This window comes from Rattus norvegicus, chromosome 8 (assembly GCF_021556685.1).
Source record: "Rattus norvegicus strain SHRSP/BbbUtx chromosome 8, alternate assembly SHRSP_T2T, whole genome shotgun sequence".
In the NCBI taxonomy this organism is placed as follows: domain Eukaryota; kingdom Metazoa; phylum Chordata; class Mammalia; order Rodentia; family Muridae; genus Rattus; species Rattus norvegicus.
In genome coordinates, this window is record NC_141541.1 from 120,862,679 (window position 1) to 120,873,436 (window position 10,758).

The window sequence follows — 10,758 nt, forward strand, 5'->3', positions numbered from 1 at the left end:
TGCGTGGGATACATGTCGGCCCGGAGATCTTTGTAATAGGTCTCCGTAATAAACCTCGCCTTTGCTTATTACATCCAAAGTGGTCTCTCTGTGTCTGGGGTCCGCGATTTCCCGAGACTTGAGTAAGGGTCTCTCTCTGACTGGGATCTTTCATTTGGGGGCTCGTCCGGGATCGGTGTTTCCTGGGGCGCGCCATCCTGAGACTCGAGCTAGGTTTTTTCACTTGCTCCATATGACACCATGAGTAACTGAGATGGGGCTGAGACCAGGTGGCACATTCTGAACATAGAACATAGAACAATGCAGCATTGTCTACTGTCCGTGTACCACTTCAGACACTTTAGACACGTTCTTTCTTGGCTGTGCCACCATCACACATCAACTCATTCTAAAAGGAACTAACTGCATTGCCTTTTGGAACAGATTTTCAACCACAGAAGAGTTGGCTTTACCTCCTAATGACTGTTCATGGTATACTCACTAAATCCCAGGTTTCAAAAGCAAACTTGAATCCAGGGTCACCAAAAATCCAAGAGAAATGAGAGCATCAAGGTAGGAAGGGCAGAGGAGTGAACAGCTTGGATTCCCTGTCAGTGAACTCCAGCTTTGGGGTCAGGGGATCTCTTGAGCATCAGGCAAGGATTCAGAGCACTGTGTCATCTGCCCTGCAGTTACTTTCCTTACTGTTTCTGCACAATGATCCTTATATTTCTAATATACGAATGTCACCTTGGCTCTTTACATCTTTTGCCTTATTTTACTTTGATTTGCTGGAGACTAAACCCAGGACTTCACGTGTACTGGGCAGGGTCCTACCATTGTGCTACATCTCACCCTTGAACTTTTCTAGGGAAAACTATGTTCTCTCACTGGCCATGACAGAGCTGGTTGTTGCTGATCCCTGCACCCTTGGAGCCTCTTCACAATCCAAACCCACAGTCTTCGTTAGGGTTTTATTGCTGTGATAAAATACCATGACAATAAAAAACTTGGGAAAGAAAGGGTTTGTTTTGGCTTACAATTTCAGATAACAGTCTACCACTAAGGGAAGTCAGGCAGGAACTAAGGGCAGGAACCTGGAGGCAGGTGCTAACGCAGAGGTCATGAAGGGATGCTGCTTACTAGTTTTCTCTTTATGGCTTGCTCACCCAGTTTTCTTACATCATCCAGCACCAGCAGCACAGAGGTTGCACCGCCCACAGTGAGCTGGGCCTTCCCATATCAATCATCAATCAAGAAAATGTGCCACAGACTTGCCCATAAGGAAATCTGGTTAGGGTACTTTCTCAACTGACTCCATGTCAAGTTTACACAGAACTATCTAGCACACCCATCCACCCCCATGCCACAAGACATTCTTTAACAGAATGATTTAAAAAGAACTTTTTCAACCCCATGCATCTTCCCAGGTCAAACTTTTGCATTAAGGGAAAGCTGAGCTATCAATTCAAAAGACTCTCAGAATACTCACTGCCCGTCCACTGCAGCTAGTCTCCAAGGACAGTCCCTAGCAACCAAATCTGTCAGTGTTTACACTCTGACACCATGTCACCTCTTGAATGTGAGCCAGACTGGGGAACTCAGCTGTAACCAAAAGAACGCTCTTGAGGTAGCAATGGTTGCCTTCTTAAGGTAGTTGGGGAAAAAAGCCTTGTGGCTTACAATTGTGTTTCTAATAAGGCTGACTCTAAGGAGGTTGACTGTGAGGAAAATCACTGGCCAAAAGGAATTCAATCTCAAAACTCCCATTCCATGAGGTATCCAAGGTTGTCATCTGAACAACCTGTGTGAACAGAGACATCTAAACTAACCCTCCTCTCTTTCAGTGGTCTCAGGAACCATACATGCATGTGAAATCTTCCTATGACCACACCATGAACTCCTAATGACCCAGAAAGCCACTGAGAAGCAAAACCTGGAGTCAACATTCCATAATCGTGATAGACGCCATTACTGGATTGAGACAAAAAGGTTTGAGATGGATATTATTTGGTCATAGATAATTAGAAATATAACTGAAGATATGTAAGTACAAGAATTACTTTGGGGGGTTTCTACTTACCCTAGGAAAGACAGAAACTTATCCAAGGATGAGTTCATCCCAGAATCTTACAATTTTCGTATTCTGAAAGGCACGGCGACTTAGGAAGTAGTTGATAAATGAATTGAAAAGGAATGAGACTCTGAAATCTAGTAAGATGGCTCAGTGGATAAAGTGCTTGCTGTGTGAGCATGAGGACATTGTCAGGATCCCCAGTACCCACAGGTAAAGGCCAATGAGGTGGCACACTCTTACTATGCCAGCTTTGACCAAAGACAGGAGGATCCTGGGACTTTCTGACCAGCCCGTCTAGCCAATCAGTCAGCTTTAGGTTCAGTGAGAGACCATCTCTCAAATGAATGAATGAATGAATGAATGAATGAATGAATAAGTAAATAAATAAATAAATTGTGGAAAGTAGAGCTAGAGAGATGCCTAGGAGCTCAGAGCATTTGCTGCTTTTGCAAAAGACTGAGGTCTGATTCTGGCACCCACATCAGAGGACTCACAGCTCCAGTAACTGCAGTTCTATGCGATCCAATGCCCTCTTCTGACTTTGGCAGGTGCTTCCATGAAAGTGATGCGCATGCATGCATACTCTCAAACATGCATTTTTAGAGAGGGGGTGATAAAACATCAGGCATTGACCCATGGCCTGCATAGAGGCTCTTTGTTCTGTTCTTAGAAAAGTTTCCTAAAACTGCTATCTCACTGGACCATGATAAGCATATGTCCCTTGGCCATGGTCACTCATGACTGGGCCACATAAATCATATCCTTTTTGGATATTTTATTTATTTACATTTCAAATGTTTTCACCTTTCCTGGTTTCCCCTCCACAAAACCCCTATCCCATCCCTCCTCCCCCTGCTTCTATGAGAGTGCTCACCAACACACCCTCCAATCCCTCTTGACTGCCCTGGAATTCTCCTATACTGAGGCATTGAGCCTTCACAGGACCAAGGGCCTCTCCTCCCCTCGATGCCAGATAAGACTATCCTCTGCTACATATGCAGCTGGAGCCATGGGTCCCTCCATGTGTACTCTTTGGTTGATGGTTTAGTCCCATCTTTTATTCCTTTAAAATAAGAATTGTTTCATTTGTTAACAGTCCACAAATGATAAGGCCAAGAGTCAACACAAACTAAGGCTGAGATATCCACAGGTAGATTAAAGTGACGACATTCATGTTGAGTTTTAAGCAGTTATTATGACCGAGGGAAAGACAGTTGTTGCCAGAACAGCCATTAGCACCAAAGACTGTTTTAGAGAGCCTCTTTTCTAAGAAATGAACTTCTCTCCAAGTAACAAAGTCTTTGAGATCTTGCTTCTTCCCTGGGGAAATATTGGTGAGACTGCTACTCACTATTTTGGTAAGTTTTGTCATTTGTTAGTCTTCTGTAAAGAAACAGGTTATTGAAATGGCCGTTTCTCCAAGGAGAGCAATATTTTCAGTTTATCGTCACACCTGTGGTGTGACACCTTTATCAGCAAAGAACATTATGAAAAATGACATCATGACATATAGTTGAGGCCATCTCTGACTCTAGTCTATCAATCTGAGAGTGGGATGTCAACATTCTACCTAGAGGATTGGGGTTCCTGCAATGTGTTCTTTGAACTTATAAATGGCTACTTCCCTAGACCATTTCAATGGCTTTTTCCGTGGAGTAATCCAAAACCCCCAATTACCACAAATAGGGAGAAAATATTAGAGGCTGAGTTCTAGAAAGAAATGTGTTTATTATTATCAAAGAGAGGGACACTGAGATGACTTGAACGTACACGAGTGGACTCAGGATTCATCTAGGTAGATAACAGATCTTTTCTATTGGCCTGTGGCTGTGATTTTTTTAATCCATGTCTACAATGCTGTTTAATGAGAAAGCAAAAGTTGATTCCCCTTCCCCAGCAAACCAAGAACGCTGTCTTGTCTCTCTCACTCTGGAAGCTTCCACTTGGCCTTACAGTCAGGGTGCCTTTTCTGGGCTTAGGCTAACACACATTAGAACTCTAATAAGAATACCAAATATCCATCCATAGGAAGACAAAATGAGGCTTTGGAATAGCACAGCTCCCAAGGTCATCGAGCCCCAGAAACATCTCTTCTCACTAATTATGCAGATGTCTGCAATTTCAATGTCTCTTCTTTCCCAGTCAAGTTCTGCCTGGAGTATTCTCCACACCTCAGTCATGTACCTGCGCATGCCCGGGACTGGTTAAATGCCCCCTAGGCACATGTCCCTACTACTTTCTTGTCACTCCTGTTTCGTGGTGCTATATATAATCCTTCTAAAAGAGATGCCTCATACCTGTTCGGTAAAATGATGCTGGCTTTATCTCTACAATCCTGAGTGTGGTGGTTTGAATATGCTTGGCCCAAGGAATGGCACTATTTGGAGGTGTGTCCTTGTTAGAGTAGGAGTAGCTTTGTTAGAGGAAGTGTCACCGTGGAGGTGGGTTTTGAGACCCTCTTCCTAGCTGCCTGGAAGACAGTCTTCTCCTGTTTGCCTTTGGAACAAGATATGGAACTCTTAACTATGCCTACACCATGCCTGCCTGGATGCTGTCATACTTCTCTCCATGGTGATAATGGACTGAAGCTCAGAACCTGTAAGGCAGCCCCAATTAAATGGTGTCCTTTATAAGACACCAAGATTACGAATTAGGAGAACTGAATTCCAGACCCCACCCTAAATCTCCTTGGTCATGGTGTCTCTTCACAGCAATGGGAACCCTAACACTGAGCCTGGGATGTATTTGGGCTCTAAAAGGCTGAACAAAGCTAAGCTACATGGGAATTAACTGGCAGATCCAGAGGATCTTCGGAGAAAAGTGTATAGACTCCTAATTTTATAGAAACAGCTGTGAGATCCCAAACAGATGGAGAAGTGGCGCGGTATCAAGGATCATGTGTGTTTTAGGGTGGGGTCTGGAATTCAGTTCTCCTAATTCATAATCTTGGAATTCCTTATCCAAGTTAAATTAGAGTTATGTTTCCTACACTTCCTAGTTGCAAGATCCTGTGAAATAAGCAAAGCTCATGACCTCAAGCAATTTCCATTTCTAGGAAAAAAGGAACCTTAGATATGTTCAATGCACAAATATATAGTTATGTGTATGTATATATTTTCACACACATATTTATACAGTGTGGGTTGAGCTCTTACAAAAATAAAGTGAAATGAAGGTACAGGTGTAACTGAGATTGATTCCAGAACAATTGCACCAGTTGGGTTCACTCTGAGTCACATCCTGGTGGCCCAATTCTGGTCTGTGTGGCATCAGCTGTACCAGCCACGCTGGTTCTCCTGAAGGCTCACAGGATCTCATCTTGAACAAGCGTTTAGAGTTTTCTGCTTCTATTCCTGCTCTAGTGCCAGGGAGACCCTCAGCATGTCTGCCAGTCCTGTATAAGGGAGGTAAAGGCTTCTAGGAAAGCACTTAACAAAGGAAGGACAGTAATCAACAGCCAAATGCCCACACCTTGTGCCCTTCCCAGGGAGAGGGGCATTGCTATGAGAAACTCTGTTCATCTTTGGGGAGAGGATTCAGTGAAACTGACTCATGCAGCATATATACAGAGCAGAAAGGATATTGACACTTCTTCCTTCTCTGGCTGCCTCCCATACCCCACATCTGCTCCCTAAGATCTGTCCACAAATAAGTTCCCCAGAGAACTGGACTCACATTTTGCTTTTGTGGAAACCAAAATAAGAACATGAAGTTAGAGGTGCATGATTATCCTAGGGTTTCCATGGGTCCAAAGCATTTTGACTTACGGGTCTGTCTTTTATTTCTCTCTCTCTCTCTCTCTCTCTCTCTCTCTCTCTCTCTCTCTCTCTCTCTCTCTCTTCCCCCCTCTCTCTGCATGTATATTAATATTGATCACTGCATAGATATAAAGGCATATTATCAAGAGCTAACCCATTATTCTTAGATTCATCTTGTCTTCTGAGTTTTAAAGATCTCTCTTATGATTTATTCGTGTATATGAATATATGCATACATGTGTGTGTGTATGAACATGCAGATACATGCAGGTGCCCGTGGAAGCAAGAGAGCTCCTGAAGTTATAGGCTGTGGTAAGCCAACTGACATAGGTGCTGGGAACCCAGCAGTGGATCATCTCCTCAGTCCTCTTCTGATCTTGATAGTATTTAAAATTAAACATTCCCATGTGCCCCTAAACGTGTCGTGGGTTCTAAACGGTACGTGTGCTGTGAAGAAGACCACACATAAAAGGAAAGAGACAACAGAAGACACTGCGACTGCAGCTAAGCCATAAAGACTGTGAGCAGACTCAGGAAGTTTAAAGTGAACAAACTCAGGTACAATCGTCCTATACTTTGAACCAGGTTATTAGTTTTTTTAAAATATTTATCTTTATCATATTTAATACAAGAATTGTGAATGATACAAAATTACTAGGATAATTAAAATCAAAATAGGAGTTTCTTTTTCATTTTGCCAGCCTTTATGAGCCCCACATGGTAGCATGCTTCCTGCTGGTCATATTGAGTTGAGGGAGGATAGCTTGTGATTTAAAATCAGGAACTTTTTTTTCCTGAGGAGCTTTGGAAATGTTTTTCTTTCCTGGCATCTTTTACTGAGGATGGGACTGTAGAAGCTTGCATTTGTCTGACAGTGATATCTTGTGATCTCTGGGAACTCTCATTACCTTCCCCCACCCCTTAAACACCAGCTTTGTCATTTCCATGCCCTGTAGCGGGTGGAAATCTACCTGCTATTGGCTGGAGAGAGGCTCAGCTGTTAAGTCAGCAAGGCCGTTCATAGGGTACCTCTGTCCTCCTCAGACTTTGAAATCACATGAACTTACCCACACACCAACTTACACAGAACTAAAAGGAATTTTTTAATTGGATATTTTTTATTTACCTTTCAAGTGTTATCCCATTTCCTGGTTTCCTATCCATAAACCTCCTATCCCATCCCCCTCCCCTTTCTTCTATGAGGGTGTTCCCCCACCCAACCACCCACCCCTTCCCACCTCCCCACCCTGACATTCCCCTACACTGGGGGGGGGGGTCTAGCCTTGGCAGGACCAAGGGTTTCTCCTCCCACTGGTGCGCAACAAGGTCATCCTCTGTTACATATGCAGCTGGAGCCACGGGTCAGTCCATGTGTCCTAAAAGAAAAAATTTTAATTGTGCATTCTGCAATCTGCTTCCCTATGTCTGTCTCACGTCTCAGCTTTTATGTCTCTGTTCTATTCTGAATTATTTTCTCCACTGCTATATTAGTCAGGGTTCTCTAAAGAGAGTGCTTGATTAAATGAATGAGTGTATGAGTGAGTGAGTGTGTATGTGTGTGTGTGAGTGTGTGTGTGTGAGTGTGTGTGAGTGTGTGTGAGTGTGTGTGTGAGTGTACATGAGTGTGTGAGTGTGTGTGAGTGTGTGTGAGTGTGTGTGAGTGTACGTGAGTGTGTGTGTGTGAGTGTGTGTGAGTGTGTGTGAGTGTACGTGAGTGTGTGAGTGTGTGTGTGAGTGTGTGAGTGTGTGTGAGTGGGTGAGTGTGTGAGTGTGTGTGAGTGTGTGTGAGTGTGTGTGAGTGTGTGTGAGTGTGTGTGTGAGTGTGAGTGTGTGAGTGTGTGTGTGTGAGTGGGTGAGTGTGTGAGTGTGTGTGAGTGGGTGAGTGTGTGTGAGTGTGTGTGAGTGTGTGTGTGAGTGTGTGTGAGTGTGTGTGTGAGTGTGTGTGGGTGTGAGTGTGAGTGTGAGTGTGTGAGTGTGTGAGTGTGTGTGAGTGTGTGAGTGTGTGTGAGTGTGTGTGAGTGTGTGTGAGTGTGTGTGAGTGTGTGTGAGTGTGTGTGTGAGTGTGTGTGTGAGTGTGTGTGTGAGTGTGTGTGAGTGTGTGAGTGGGTGTGTGAGTGTGTGAGTGTGTGAGTGTGTGTGAGTGTACGTGAGTGTGTGAGTGTGTGTGAGAGTGTGTGAGTGTGTGTGTGAGTGTGTGTATGGGTGTGTGGGTGTGTGTGAGTGTGTGAGTGTGAGTGTGTGAGTGTGTGTGAGTGTGTGTGTGTGTGAGTGTGTGTGTATGAGTGTGTGTGTGAGAGTGTGTGGGTGTGAGTGTGAGTGTGTGAGTGTGTGAGTGTGTGAGTGTGTGTGAGTGTGTGTGTGAGTGTGTGTGAGTGTGTGTGTGAGTGCGTGTGTGAGTGTGAGTGTGAGTGTGTGTGAGTGTGTGTGTTATCAGACTGGCTTACAGGATACAGTCTGCATCGTCTAACAATGTCTGGCTCATCCTGGAATCTGATAGCTGGGGGCTGGAGAGACGGTTGAGAGGAAGAGCACCAGTCATACTTCCAGAGGACCCGGATTCAATGCCCAATACCCACATGGCAGCTCATATCTGCCTGTAACTCACGTTTCAGATATCCAACACCCTCACACAGACATATATGCAGGCAAAAACATGAGTGCACAGGAAATAAATATTTAAAGAAAGAATCAGATAGGTATTCAACCTCAGTCTAGTGCTGAGTCCTGAGGGATCCTGGATAGCTGCATGCTCCTCAGGGTACATTAGCATCCCAAAGAAGTTGGTGCTAATCTCCATGAATAAACTCTGCACGACAGGGCTAGATGAACTTTCCAGCAAGAGTGAGGGTCGTCAGGGACCAAGATATTTCCTTCTTCCATGTCCTTTCATCTGGACTGCCATGGGAAGGTGTGGTCCGGACTTAGGGTGGGTCTTCCTGCTTCAAGTACTCTGAATAAGAAAACTCCTCTCGGGTCTGCCCCAAGCTTAGATTTTTTTTTTTTTATTTCACTCTAGATGGAATCAAGACAACCGAGATTAATCATCGCAAATCTCCTTTTTCCATTTTCTAGTCTTGTGTGTTGCACGGTGCGCCTGTATCATCTACTCCTCCGTATCTACTGCAATGCCCTCCTCCTGCCAGAGGAATTATTTTCCAGTTGATCAGCCACTTCATACCATCTATTTTCAAACGGATCCCATCTCTTTCTTGTTTCTGAGAATTTCCATCACACCTCTGCCGAAGCGTGTTCTCAGCTGATTTTCGTGGCGGGAATGTAGTCTCTCCGGGACATCCTGATCCTTCCTTCTGATGGTCTCCTTCCATAGCTTGTGAACTTTTCTCTTTGGGTTTTTCTTGAGGGAAGGCTGGGGCACACTCTGAGCTATGGACGCCCTCCTTCAGGCACAGGGCACACTCTGAGCTATGGACGCCCTCCTTCAGGCACACCCGTTGAGTGTTTGCAGCTATGGCTTGGTGGGTCCCATTGTACTTATTACCTAGTCAATAGCTCAGGTCTCCACTGCTCCACTCAGCCATGGTCTTCCCGGTAAACCTGATTCCACCACAGGCCAGAGCAATCAGTCAACTTTAAGGAGGGGTGAGGGAGGGATGGCATTTCATCTTATGCTTGATAAATCCATCAGCACAGGAAGGCAAGGCAGGGACCTGAAGGCAAGATCTAAAGCAGAGACCAGCTTGCCTTGCAGCCAATTCTCTGCCAGAACTACACAATCTGCCTTCTGACAAACAGTTTGAAATCATTTAAAGTTTCCATCCTAGCCAGGCATGGTGATTCACGCTGATAAGCCTTACACTAAAGCTGGGGTAAGAGGATCACCCCAGGTGATTCAAGGCCAGGTAGATACACAGGGTGAGTTTGGGATCAACTAGGGCTGCAGGGTGAGCTACTGTTTAAAATAACAATGAAACAAATAAAGATACAAATGTATGCAGAAGTGAAAGGAGTGAAGACTGCAACTTCCTTTCCCTCCCTGGTATTTATAACATGGATATTTAAACAGAGGCACACTGGGAGCTTTGAGAGATACACTGAATGGGCCAGAATTGTTTAAAAGTATATGTTTGTGCTTTTTTTCCCCCCTGAAGAGAATCCAGAGCTTTCATCAACTCATGAGGGAATCTAAGCCTCAAGGAAGCTTGAAAGCAATTGCTTTAAATCATCTTGAATGTCTCCTAAATTAAATCCAGCCCTTGGTGAAACACCAGCAGCTACAAATTTAGGTTTTGAGACATCGAGTCTGCCTCTTTCCTGGTGTCTGTCAGAGCTCAGGGGGAAGGGTCCAATCAGGTGTGCCACATACTGGGCTCCAAGGGGTTTCTTTACAGTGATACATGTGGGGGCTTGGTGGAGTTGGGGAGAAGCTCTTGCAGAGACCAGTGTGGTGCCTGAGCCTGTCTGTTCTTTGCACACAATTTTCACCCAAAACCACAGAAACATAAAATAAACCAAATACACAAAAGGTAGGACAGAAAGCATGACAAAAGATTTGGAAGGACAGAGCTTCCCTCTGAAGATACAGGGGTTAGTTCTCCAGGAAACTAAGATCATTTAAAATCCTATGAACACGCAGAAGATCCAAGCCCAGGGGCTGAGGAAATGGCTCAGTCAGGAAAGCGCTTGTGGCACAGGCATGGAGACCTGAGTGTGAGTCTCTAACATACAAAAGAAGTTAAGTGTGTTCTTGCAATCTCAGTGCTGCCAAGGGCGAGACAGGAGGATTTCTGGGACTCAGTGACCACCGGCTCTCCAATAATCAGTGAGCTACAGGTTCACAAAGAGAACTGTGTCAAGGGAAAAGAACAAGACAGACAACTCTAGACAGGCAGCACCTGCCATTGACCCCCTGAGTTTCACATACAAACTCACATGTATGCATACACACACTCACACGTATAAACATACAAACATACAATTAATGCG

General features: G+C 44.6%; 1 long non-coding RNA gene across 1 annotated transcript; it reads left to right on the forward strand.

Moving 5' to 3' along the window:
* Window positions 1–315: 315 nt before the first annotated feature.
* On the forward strand, window positions 316–9,772 carry LOC102554058 (uncharacterized). Its single transcript, XR_015628238.1, has 3 exons — window positions 316–552; window positions 1,827–1,971; window positions 8,887–9,772. It is a non-coding gene; the product is annotated as an uncharacterized LOC102554058 (long non-coding RNA).
* The last annotated feature ends 986 nt before the right edge of the window (window positions 9,773–10,758 follow it).